The sequence below is a fragment of the Callorhinus ursinus genome, unplaced genomic scaffold (genome assembly GCF_003265705.2).
Source record: "Callorhinus ursinus isolate GAN/ISIS: 27379988/994484 unplaced genomic scaffold, GSC_fseal_2.0 scaffold39, whole genome shotgun sequence".
Classification (NCBI taxonomy): Eukaryota; Metazoa; Chordata; class Mammalia; order Carnivora; family Otariidae; genus Callorhinus; species Callorhinus ursinus.
Window position 1 is genome coordinate 4,224,262 of NW_027397101.1, and position 13,847 is coordinate 4,238,108.

The 13,847-nt window shown below is 40.2% G+C and overlaps 2 pseudogenes; one reads left to right on the forward strand and one right to left on the reverse strand.

Moving 5' to 3' along the window:
- Positions 1–7,015: 7,015 nt before the first annotated feature.
- Positions 7,016–8,738, reverse strand: LOC112808533 (peroxisomal acyl-coenzyme A oxidase 1 pseudogene; annotated as a pseudogene).
- A 3,104-nt stretch (positions 8,739–11,842) lies between these two features.
- Positions 11,843–12,506, forward strand: LOC112808534 (complement component 1 Q subcomponent-binding protein, mitochondrial pseudogene; annotated as a pseudogene).
- Positions 12,507–13,847: the final 1,341 nt, after the last annotated feature.

Below are 13,847 nucleotides of genomic sequence, written 5' to 3' on the forward strand. Positions count from 1 at the left end.
TTCCTTTTATAAAATCTTTTATAATTTTCATCTTTACAGTCATCTTCAATCCCTTCATTGTATCAACCTTTATTTTGTACATATATAAGTCTTTCTTCCTTTTAAATTTTAGCAGGCACTTTCTTCTAACAGACCAAAATACGCCCAAAATCTAGTGTGTGGCACTGATCTATGCACTAGCCTGATCACATTTGATCATATTCTGTTTTTTCTTGTTTTGTTCTGTTTTTGTTTGTTTTTATCTTTTTCTTTTTCTTTTTTTTCTCTTTCTTTCCCTTTCTTTTCCCCTGGTTTCAGGTCTTTCCTGATTTGTATAGAGTATATTTCCTGGGGACGTGGTTAACCTCTTAGCATTTTGTTCTCTCATTCATCTATTCTCCTCTGGACAAAATGACAAGACGAAAAAAATCACCTCAGCAAAAAGACAAGAGGTAGTACCGTCTGCCAGGGACCTACTCAATACGGACATTAGTACGATGTCAGACGTAGAGTTCAGAATCATGACTTTAAAGATACTAGCTGGGCTTGAAAAAAGCATGGAAGTTATTAGAGAAACCCTTTCTGGAGAAATAAAAGAACTAAAATCTAATCAAGTCGAAATCAAAAAGGCTACTCATGAAGTACAATAAAGAATGGGGGCACTAACTGCTAGGATAAATGAGGCAGAAGAGAGAATCAGTGATATAGAAGACCAAATGATGGGAAATAAAGAGGCTGAGAAAAAGAGAGATAAACAACTACAAGATCACGAGAGCAGAATTCGAGAGATAAGCGATACCATAAGATGAAACGACATTAGAATAATTGGGATCCCAGAAGAAGAAGAAAGAGAGAGAGGGGCAGAAGGTATATTGGAGCAAATTATAGCAGAGAACTTCTGTAATGTGGGGAAGGAAACAGGCATCAAAATCCAGGAGGCACAGAGAACCCCTCTCAAAATCAATAAAAATAAGTGAACAGCCCAACATCTAATAGTAAAACTTACAAGTCTCAGAGACAAAGAGAAAATCCTGAAAGCAGCTCAGGAGAAGAGATATGTAACCCACAATGGTAGAAACATTAGATTGACAACAGACCTATCCACAGAGACGTGGCAGGCCAGAAAGGACTGGCAAGATATCTTCAGAGCACTAAACGAGAAAAATATGCAGCCAAGAATACTATATCCAGCTAGGCTATCATTGAAAATGGAAGGAGAGATAAAAAGTTTCCAGGACAAACAAAAACTAAAGGAATTGGCAAACATGAAACCAGCCCTCCAAGAAATATTGAGAGGGGTCCTCTAAGCAAAGACAGAGCCTAAAAGCAGCATAGATCAGAAAGGAACAGACAATACACAGTCACAGTCACCTTACAGGCAATACAATGGCACTAAATTCATACCTTTCAATAGTTACCCTGAATGTAAATGGGCTAAATGCCCCAATCAAAAGACACAGGCTATCAGATTGGATTAAATAACAAGACCCATCAATATGCTGTCTACAGGAGACTCATTTTAGACCCAAAGACACCCCCACATTCAAAGTGAGGGGGTGGAAAACCATTTACCATACTAATGGACACCAAAAGAAAGCTGGGGTGGCAATCCTTATATCAGACAAATTAGTTTTAAAACAAAGACTGTAATAAGAGATGAAGAAGGACACTATATCCTACTTAAAGGCTCTATCACCAAGAAGATCTAACAATTGTAAATATCTATGCCCCTAACATGGGAGCAGCCAATTAAATAAGGCAATTAATAACAAAGGCAAAGAAACACATTGACAACAATACAATAATAGTGATGGACTTTAACACCCCCTGACTGAAATGGACAGATCATCTAAGCAAAAGATCAACAAGGAAATAAAGACTTTAAATGACACACTGGACCAAATGGACTTCACAGACATATTCAGAACATTCCATCCCAAAGCAATGGAACACACATTCTTCTCTAGTGCCCATGGAACATTCTCCAGAATAGATCACATCCTAGGTCACAAATCAGGTCTCAACCGGTACCAAAAGATTGGGATCATTCCCTGCATATTTTCAGACCACAATGCTTGGAAACTAGAACCCCATCACAAGAGGAAAGTCGGAAAGAACTCAAATACATGGAGGCTAAAGAGCATCCTCCTAAAGAATGAATGGGTCAACCAGGAAATTAAAGAAGAATTAAAAAAATTCATGGAAACCAATGAAAATGAAAACACAACTGTTCAAAATCTTTGGGATACAGCAAAGGCAGTCCTAAGAGGAAAATATATAGCAATACAAGCCTTTCTCAAGAAACAAGGAAAGTCTCAAATACACAACCTAACCCTACACCTAAAGGAGCTGGAGAAAAAAACAGCAAATAAAGCCTAAACCCAGCAGGAGAAGAGAAATAATAAAGATCAGAGCAGAAATCAATGAAATAGGAACCAAAAGAACAGTAGAACAGATCAACGAAACTAGGAGCTGGTTCTTTGAAAGAATTAACAAGATTGAAAAACCCCTGGCCAGACTTCTCAAAAAGAAAAGAGAAAGGACCCAAATCAACAAAATTATGAATGAAAGAGGAGAGATCACAACCAACACCAAAGAAATACAAACAATTATAAGAACATATTATGAGCAACTCTATGCCAGCAAATTAGATAACCTGGAAGAAATGGGTGCATTCCTAGAGATGTATCAACTACCAAAATTGAACCAGGAAGAAATAGAAAACCTAAACAGACCTATAACCACTAAGGAAACTGAAGCAGTCATCAAAAATCTCCCAACAAACAAAAGCCCAGGGCCAGATGGTTTCCCAGGGGAATTCTATCAGACATTTCAAGAAGAATTAATACCTATTCTCCTGAAATTGTTCCAAAAAATAGAAATGGAAGGAAAACTTCCAAACTCATTTTATGAGGCCACCATTACCTTGATCCCCAAACCAGACAAAGAACCCATCAAAAAGGAGAATTACAGACCAATATCTTTGATGAACATGGATGCAAAAAGTCTCACCAAAATACTAGCCAATAGGATCCAACAGTACATTAAAAGGATTATTCACCACGACCAAGTGGGATTTATCCCTGGGCTGCAAGGCTGGTTCAATATCCGCAAATCAATCAACGTGATACAATACATTAACAAAAGAAAGAACAAGAATCATATGATCCTCTCAATAGATGCAGAAAAAGCATTTGACAAAGTACCGCATCTTTCTTGATCAAAACTCTTCAGAGTATAGGGAGAGAGGGTACATACCTCAATATCGTAAAAGCCATCTATGAAAAACCTACAGCGAATATCATTCTCAATGGGGAAAAGCTGAGAGCCTTCCCCCTAAGGTCAGGAACGTGGCAGGGATGTCCACTATCACCACTGCTATTCAACATAGTGTTAGAAGTCCTAGCCACAGCAATCAGACAACAAAAAGAAATCAAAGGCATCCAAATCGGCAAAGAGGAAGTCAAACTCTCACTCTTTGCAGATGATATGATACTGTATGTGGAAAACCCAAAAGACTCCACCCCAAAACTGCTAGAACTCATACAGGAATTCAGTAAAGTAGCAGGATATAAAATCAATGCACAGAAATCAGTGGCATTCCTATACACCAACAACAAGACAGAAGAGAGACAAATCAAGGAGTCGATCCCATTTACAATTGCACCCAAAACCATAAGATACCTAGGAATAAATTTATCCAAAGAGGCAAAGGATCTGTACTTAGAAAATTAAAAATACTCATGAAAGAAATTGAAGAAGAAATAAAGAAATGAAAAAACGTTCCATGCTCATGGATTGGAAGAACAAATATTGTGAAGATGTCAATGCTACCTAGAGCAATCTACACATTCAATGCAATCCCCATCAAAATACGATCCACTTTTTTCAAAGAAATGGAACAAATAATTTGTTCAATTTCAATAATTTGAACAAATTTTTTCTTTGAAAAAAGTGGATGGTATTTTGAATGGAACCAGAAGAGACCCCGAACAGCCAGAGGAATATTGAAAAAGAAAAGCAAAGCTGGCGGCATCACAATTCCGGACTTCTAGCTCTATTACAAAGCTGTCATCATCAAGACAGTATGGTACGGGCACAAAAACAGACACATAGATCAATGGAACAGAATAGAGAGCCCAGAAATGGACCCTCAACTCTATGGTCAACTAACATTCGACAAAGCAGGAAAGAATGTCCAATGGGAAAAAGACAGTCTCTTCAACAAATGGTGTTGGGAAAATTGGACAGCCACATGCAGAAGAATGAAACTGGACCATTTCCTTACACCACACACAAAAATAGACTCCAAATGGTTGAAAGACCTAAACGTGAGACAGGAGTCCATCAAAATCCTAAAGGAGAACACAGGCAGCAATCTCTTTGACCTCAGCCGCAGCAACTTCTTCCTAGAAACATCGCCAAAGGCAAGGGAAGCAAGGGCAAAAATGAACTATTGGGATTTCATCAAGATAAAAAGCTTTTGCACAGCAAAAGAAACAGTCCACAAAACCAAAAGACAACCAACAGAATGGGAGAAGATATTTGCAAATGGCATATCAGATAAAGGGCTAAGTATCCAAAATCAATAAAGAACTTATCAAACTCAACACCCAAAGAACAAATTATCCAATCAAGAAATGGGCAGAAGACATGAACAGACATTTTTCCAAAGAAGACATCCAAATGGCCAACAGACACATGGAAAAGTGCTCAACATCGCTCGGCATCAGGGAAATCCAAATCAAAACCTCAATGAGATACCACTTCACACCAGTCAGAATGGCTAAAATTGACAAGTCAGGTAACGACAGATGTTGGAGGGGATGCGGAGAAAGGGGAACCCTCCTACACTGTTGGTGGGAATGCAAGCTGGTGCAGCCACTCTGGAAAACAGTATGGAGGTTCCTCAAACAGTTGAAAATAGAGCTACCATACGATCCAGCAATTGCACTACTGGGTATTTACCCCAAAGATACAAATGTAGGGACCCGAAGGGGTACGTGCACCCCAATGTTTATAGCAGCAATGTCCACAATAGCCAAACTGTGGAAAGAGCCAAGATGTCCATCGACAGATGAATGGATAAAGAAGAGGTGGTATATATACCCAATGGAATATTATACAGCCATCAAAAGGAATGAGATCTTGCCATTTGCAACGACGTGGATGGAACTGGAGAGTGTTATGCTGAGTGAAATAAGTCAATCAGAGAAAGACATGTATCATATGACCTCACTGATATGAGGAATTCTTAATCTCAGGAAACAAACTGAGGGTTGCTGGAGTGGTGGGGGGTTGGAGGGATGGGGTGGCTGGGTGATAGACATTGGGGAGGGTATGTGCTATGGTGAGTGGGGTGAATTGTGCAAGACTGTTGAATCACAGATCTGTACTTCTGAGACAAATAATGCAATATATGTTTAGAAAAAAAAAAAGAAGAAGATAGCAGGAGGGGAAGAATGAAGGGGAGTAAGTCAGAGGGGGAGACGAACCATGAGAGACGATGGACTCTGAAAAACAAACTGAGGCTTCTAGAGGGGAGGGGGTTGGGTGGATGCGTTAGCCTGGTGATGGGTATTAAAGAGGGCACGTTCTGCGTGGAGCACTGGGTGTTATGCACAAACAATGAATCATGGAACACTACATCAAAAACTAATGATATAATGTATGGTGATTAGCATAACAATAAAAAAATTTTTAAAAAAAGGAAAGCACATGCTGTAATGAGCACTGGGTATTATATAAGACTGATGAATCATTGATATCTACCTCTGAAACCAATAATACATTATATGTTAATTAATTGAATTTAAATTTAAAAAAGGAAAAATATTTTTAAGATGGTAAATGTTGTGGCATGTGTGTTTTACCACAAATTTTAAAATTAAAAAAATTTTTTGAGAGTTTAACTTCTAGTAAATGGCTAGTCTATTTTGGGGCCAACTCAGCTTCTAAGAACAACTAGAAAATTTGGATTCAGGAAAAAAAATAATAGTATATATAGATATAGATGAATATATAAATAAAATATATATATATATATATATATATATATATATTCCACTGGAAGTCATCAGAGAGTAGACAGGACAGGAAAATTTGCAGGCTCAAGATCTGAAAGACACCAAGGGAGGTAAGATGTGCATATATGGGAACACTTTTCCCCTCGAGCTGATTACTAATTCTGAAAGTGAAAGTAGGGGTTGCAAGACTAAGAAGCTGGACAGAGCTTTTGGTAGTCTCACATATATGGGGGTGGAAAATGGAGTTCACTGACCAAAACCGAGGAGTAGCCATGATAAACCTCCCAGGGCTTTGGTTGGGACTCCAAATGGATACAGTAGAAAGGATAAAGGTAAACCAGACATGGATTGGCCCTCAGGATGACTAAAACCCATGTTCAGATTATTTCAATTCCTGTGTGGAATAAGATGATCTTCCCCTCACTCAGCAACATGTCAAAAGAAGAAAAAGTAAATTCTCACTGTAGAAGGATAATGGCATCGGTGCTTCAAATTGTCTTTACAATTATTACAATCATTAAAAATGCCTGACACCAATCAAGAATAGCCAGGAAAAGTTTAGAATTCAGTTAATAGTAATGTTGGTGTCCTTGTTTTGAAATTTGTACCATGATGATGTAAGATGAAAAAATGAAGAGAAACTAAAACTGGATGAGGGATATATGGGAACTCTGAATTTGGCAACTTTTCTGTACATCTAAATGCATTCCAAAGTAAAAAAAAAAAAAATTAGAAAAATAACCAGGCATATAAGAATCCAAGAGTTTATTTGAAATCAGGTGACTGAAAAGAAAGAGAAAAAAGTTAACCAGAAACTAGAGTTATCAGCTACAGACTTGGAAAACATGATTCTGGGTATGTTTGAGGAATTAAATGAGATGATTTTTTTTGTAAACTGGAAAATATTTTAAACATGAAAATTCTAACGCTGAAAAATATAGTAATTTATTGATATTAAAAGCTTGTCAAATGGGTTTATTGTCACATTAGACACTTGATGATAAGTTAGATCAGATACATATATATAATGAAGCACAAAGAGACCAGGAAATATCCTGAAAATCAAACACATCCACCAAAGCAACAGCATCTGGGCAAATTGCAATCAGCAACTCCTTTATGCGCTGATTTACTTGGGTAATCTGAGACTCTGTCATGATGCTTCCCTGAAGAAAATCCCCTGCCTTCTGACTGATTCCATACAGACAATACAAGAGACATAAATTCCTTAAGACGGTGTGGACAGATTTATCTCGAATTTTGAGGAGTTTTTCTGAAAAGAGCTTAACTGCCACATAGTGGCAATGTGCCTCGCTGGCTTGAACAAGGTCAACGGAAGTTAGATTCCATGCTACCTCCTTGCTTTTTCTGTGAATCACTTCATTTTGAAGCTTTTTTGCAGCAAGTTCTACCAATCTGGCTGCACGAAGGCTGTACGCTTGCATTAGGCTGTCGGGGCTGTCGATGTCCACCAGTTGGCCACACTGCCACCTGCTGCAGCTGGATGTGCTGAGTGGGCGGGCCATTGAAGTAGGACCCCATGCCGCATACCAACTTCCCTGAGTGCACTTGGTCGTAACTTTTCATCAGGAACCTAGCCATCTGCAGCATCATGACAGTGGTCTCTCCTTCAAAGGTACAGGTGGGGGTAAAAGTGACATAGATATTTAGAAGGCCACTGCAGTGAGGGTAGCCATGTCCACCACATGCCATCTGACAGGCTTCGATAGCAGCATTGGTTGTCCAGGAGGTGAAAGCCTTCAGGCCGGCAGTGAGGGCATGGAGCTCAGGCAGTTCACTCAGATTCCCTTGGCCAATGTCCTCATTAATTCGATGGTAGGTCTCCTTCATGTGCGCACCTACAAACTGGAAGGCATAGGCAGTGGCCAGGAGTGGGAAGAGTTTATACTGCTGGGTCTGAAAATCCAAAATCTGTGGTTCTGGTGCACCTGGCTTGATTTCAGACTGGTGCCTCACAGCGCTGTATCGGATGGCAATGGGGCAAGCCTTGGACAGAGACCCAGCGGCTTCTCCTACAAGAAAGGACCTGACAAACACCAGGGTCCCGCAGGTCAGCTTGTCATTCACAGGTTTCAAGTACGTGCCATCAGGCTTCACCTGGGCATACTTCATCAGCATGTTTTCTCTGGGAATACGATAATTGTCCATCTTCAGGTAGCCCTTATCCATCTCATCAGAGCCAAATTTGGGGCCGATATCTCCCACAGTAATACCTGGCAAAGGCTTATGGGTCCCAATTTCACGAAGAGGTAGGATGAAGGCATGTAATCCGTAGCATTTCCCCCTTAGTGACGAGTTAGGCAAGAACTATTGCATAATTTGAAGTCTTCCCAAGTCCACCAGGCCACCACTTGATGGAGGTCACAGTAGCGCTGTTGAGAATGAACTCCTGAGTTTCAGGATCGTTAAGTGGCTGTGGTTTCCAAGCCTCAGAGATGAGTTCTTTTTAAACCACATGATTTCCTCTGGGTCTGCAATGCCTAACTCCCTCATCTTCTTCACCATGTTGGCACTCTTCCTAACAGCAACCTCGTAACGCTGGCTGCGAGAGAGGAAATTCAAGTCCTCGTGCCGGAGGTCTGGGTCATTCAGGATCAGGTTCTCGATCTCTCCGCGGCGCGGGGTGTTCTCAGGGCTGCCATCCAGGGTGTGAGTGAGCAGCTCCGGGTTGAAGGCGGCGACTTCCCGCTCCCTGCGAAGATCTTGGTTCATGGTGGCGACTCGCAGCGACAGTGACGGCAGAGGTTGAAGCAGTGGCGGCAGCGGCGGTGACGGGTGTCCTAACAAAATTATTTTTAAAAAGTCTTTTTTTGGGCGCCTGGGTAGCTCAGTTGGTTAAGGGACTGCCTTCGGCTCAGATCATGATCCCGGAGTCTCGGGATCGAGTCCCACACCAGGCTCCCTGCTCAGCAAAGGAGCCTGCTTCTCCCTCTGACCCTCCCCCCCTCATGTACTCTTTCTCTCTCTCTCTCAAATAAATAAATAAATCTTTTTTAAAAAGTCTTTTTTTGATATGGACTCTGAAAAACAAAATGAGGGTTCTAGAGAGGAGAGGGGGGTGGGAGAATGGGTTAGCCTGGTGATGGGTATTAAAGAGGGCACGTTCTGCACGGAGCACTGGGTGTTACACGCAAACAATGAATCATGGAACAATACAACAAAAACTAATGATGTAATATATAGTGATTAACGTAACATAATAAAAAAAAAGTCTTTTTTTGATTGACAACAGTGTAACACACAGCCCCACGCCTATACACAAGCACAAAGGCAAAGCAGAGAGCTAAAGCAGATTTTCATGTCAAAAGTGAAAGCCCATGCTCAACAGACAAAGCCACTCCCAATAGAGGCACAGTATTTGTGACTCTGGAAGCTTCTGCGAACTAACAGTGGCTAAGCACCTCCTCTGCCCCAGGCAATATGTTGAAGGCTTTTACATATTTTGGTAGAGAATTATAGGTTCTAAAAATCAGAAGAATTTACTAATGACTAGTTCAGTCATTAGTGACACACAAATATCTTATATATTTTTTAATTTTTTTTAATTTAAGTACTATGTTTATGGCTTAAAAGCTCAAATATAACCGCCTTCCCCCTCCCAAAAGAAAGGAATCTAGCATTCCTTGCCTCAGGCTTTCTGTCCTCAATTTCAACTTTCCAGGGGCAACCACTTCCAAATATTCTTAACGTTTCTTGTGTTATTTAGATCCATATTTCAAAATAACTAGCCAATATACTGCTAATTTCTTGATTCCAACCACCTTTAAGTATTCTTTGTTTTCATATTGTGAAAACTGAGAATTTAGCCTATCTACCTCCCCACATAAATGTCCCACCATTTCACCCAATAGAGTTGTTAATTTTTTTTAATAAATGAACTTCCATTGCTTACATTATTATGGTAACATGAATATTATTCACACTGAGCCATGTAATGTATTAAAAATACATTCTCTTCTTGTACAAAATTTTGCTTTTTCTGGAGTTAATTTTAAAAAATTCTTTTTAGATTTCTAAGAACCTATCCCCAGTCTCTAACACAGATATTCTACACATCAAGCACTTTATCCGTTGTATCTAGATGTCTGACAGCTTCTCATGCAAAATTTCAGCCAAGTCTCCTATGTACTCCCCACCCTCCGGCCTCCATCTTGCCCTGTCTAGACATTCCTAAGGCTTCTCTGAAGTTCCATGAGTATAGAGGCAACAATCCCACGAGAACACTTGACATAGAAGGCACACAGTGCAGCTGCCCATGATTTCAAGGGACCCCAGATATGCTTTTGGAGGTGGATGTTTGAAGGAAGTTTCGGTGGTCTCTGACACCACCTTCACCTGCATTTCGCTGATTTTTGCTGAGCTCTGCCTCTCTCCCTTCACTTACCCTCTTTGGCTGGCTTTCCACTCGTGGAAGCCCAGGTAATCCTTTCTTATAGGGTACGTGTGTCAGGTTATGTGAATGCAGTGACCCCACAAGTTCTTTCTTTGCCCTGAGTCACTTGGAGTCTGTTCTCTTTTCTCAGTTCATTTTCCTACAACAATCCTTTCCTGGGATGATCATTTCAGGTAACCAGTATAGCTGATGCCCTGCCCTGAGAACAGGCAGGAATAGGAAGAATTCAGAGTGTGTGTGTGTCGGGGGCGGTGGAGTTGGGGGGGGGATTATACATTTTCTTACACAAGCCACACTGACTTCTTTCCCTTCTGCTTGCTCCATTTCAACTTGACATTGATCTTTTTTTTCTCTTCATTGTTTGTCACTCTCCAGAAGTTCATGTTCAAAGGCAGATTATGGATTCCTTCTCATCTTACACACATGACTAGATTGGAAAAAACGGGGCTTGTGGGTGTCCTTGCAAATGTCATGACAGAATAGCAACCAACACCTCACCAGTCCATGAATGGTCCCCATCTCCGTGCAATCCAGTCTCTACCCTCTGATTTGGCATTTCCCCCAATTTTGTATTTCTCTTCCCTACCACTTTTTATTCCCCAGTTGGCTTGAAAGTTTGTAAAAACCAATTGTTGTCTGCTCAATTTTTCACTCTGTAACCTCCAGATGTTTGCTTATCACTCCCAGGCAATTTTTTTTTTTTATCCTAAGTCAAACGGCCTTAATTTTTTTTATTAGTTTCAGAGGTAGAATTCAGTGATTCATCAGTTGCATATAACACCCAATGGTCATTACATCAAATGCCCTCCTTAATGCCCATCCCCCACTTATCCCTTCCCCTCATCCACCTTCCCTCCAGACTGCCTTAATTTTCTGAAACTCTAATTTCTGTTTTAATCAGCTTTTAAGGCAAGAATCAAATACTTTCTTGAATCAACAACATTTCTCCCTCAAGCCCCTAACCCCCTCCAATTATTAGCTGGAAAATGCTTTATCCCTTATGTACTGCAAGGAATCAAGAGGTTGGGCAACCCAGACAGTTCTTATTCATTAAAGTGGTCCCAGATGTTTTTTTTAAAAATGTGATGATTGTGTGATTTTATTAGTAATTTGCTTTTACTTAAATTAGTGTAATATGTTTTAATATCTTTTTGTTAATACTTTAGATGCTCTTGCAAAAATGTGACATAAGTAGAGAATCATATAATAAACTCCAGGTACTCGTTGAAAAATTAAGTCAGGGACAATCTCATTTTGTCTATACCCTCACTTACTCCCTGACACCAGGGTTATTTTGAAGCAAATCCCAGACATTATATAATTTCAACTCTACATTTTTGCTCTAAGATTTCAAGACTAAAGCACCTTGGTGCCCTAAGGAGTCCACCACTGCGGAGCTGCCTTCCAAGGGACTGGGACTCCCATGTGCTGTGCCAGGTCCTGTGCCTACAGCTGTGGCGAGCTGCACACCTAAGGTGACAAATTTGTTGAATCCTTAAATGATGGACTTAAGGAGAAAAAGATGATACAGAAGGATAAGTCCCTTCCCAAAGATGTCTGGAAGTTGGGAGCTGGAAGTGAATGGGGAAGAAGCCAAATTCATGTGGAAAATTACTGGAGAAAAGATCACTGTCATTTTAAATATTTCCAAGAGCATCCCACCAACATTTCATGGGGAGGAGGAGCCCTCCCAAGGACAGAAGGTTGAAGAACAGGAGCCTGATTGATGTCCACTCCCAATTTTGTGGCTGAAGTTATAAAGAATGATGACAAGAAGGTCCTTGTGCTGGACTGTCACTAGCCAGAAGATGAGGTTGGACAAGAAGAGGAGGACAAGAATGACATTTATCCACCAGGGAAGTGAGTTTTCAGTCCAGTGGCGAGTCTGAATGGAAGGACACGGCTTACACACCCAACACTGAGTCCCTGCCTGGGCTTTCTATGACCACCTAACATATTTGCTGGTGGCCTGCAGGGTGGTGAATGACACTTCTGCAGATGAGTGGGTGGAGCTCAGCACAGCCCTGGAGCACCAGGAATATATTACTCTTCTTGAAGAGCGCAACAGTTTTATCAAGAGCTGGTAGAGCAGACAAGACATGAAATACCTTCATTTTATGGAAATATAGAATTATATATTATATTAATAATGTATTATGACATATAACATAATAAGACATATATTCTCATATGTTAACATATAATGATATAATTCATTCATTCATTATATATTAATATATTGTTATATATTATGCCATTATATGTGTACATAAGTATAATATATATAACTGGTGTTATACATACTCTGTAGCAATATATAATAATTATATCTATAATACCATTATCACAAAATATGTAATTTCTTAGTATTATCAAATACATCTTCTGTGTTCACATTTCCCTAATTGCCTCATAAATATTTTTTGTTTTATAGTTTATTGTTTGAATCAGGACCATAATAAAGGCAATGAGTTGCAGCAGGTTGAAAAGGCCCCTAAGTTCTCTTTTACCTTACCTCTCTATCTCTTCTATGGGCAATTTACCTGTTGACACACCCAGATCATTTACCCTGTAGACTTTCCCAGCCTGAATTTTGCTGCTTGCACCCCTGTCCCGTCCTTTAAACTATTTATCTGTCCCCGTGTTTCCTGTAAGCTGGTAGCTAAATCCAGAGGCTTGCACAATTCAGGTCTGTATCCTGACAAGGACCGTGGGACGCCACCACTTTATGGCAATGTTTCCATCAGCACTCTCATTTCCAAGAATCAGAGTTTGAGATGAGTACATATTTTGGAAAGGATAGATATATTTTTTCTCTCCTTCCCCACTTAATTGGCATTCTTAGATTCTTTGGGACTTGCTTTCTCTGTACTTGTAGGACTAAACTGAAATTTTGGATATATTTTTCCTCCCAGAGGACATTAAGAAGATTAAATTTATGAGTTCATTTCCAAGAAGTCAGAATTTCTAAATCCAAGATCCTCCATTCACCTAGATCCCATCCCGGCAGCGGGCAGCTTCTCCGTCGGACTTCCAGCACGCACAGTAAGCACACGGAGATTTTAACTCTGCAGAATATGTTTTCAAGGAAGAAGCATTTAGCTGTGTTTTCCTGAAAATGAATGTGATTCATTTATCCTTCCATTTCCCACAAACATTTATGTATTTTAGTCTGTGTGGGTGGAGTTTGACTAAAATAATTGTGACGATTTGGGCAATTTGGTTCCCCACTGTTTGTGTAGGTATGTGTGTGTCCCTCTGTACCCCCCAAGAGACCCAGCAGAGAGGAATAAACCCTGGCCACCAGCCTCAAGGAGCTTCCAGTCTTGTACATAAGCAAACACCCAGCTAGTTACGGTGCAAAATGTGCCAAAATAAAGATCACACAAGAAGGATGAATAAAGTCCAATGGGGATGCTTAGGAGGGA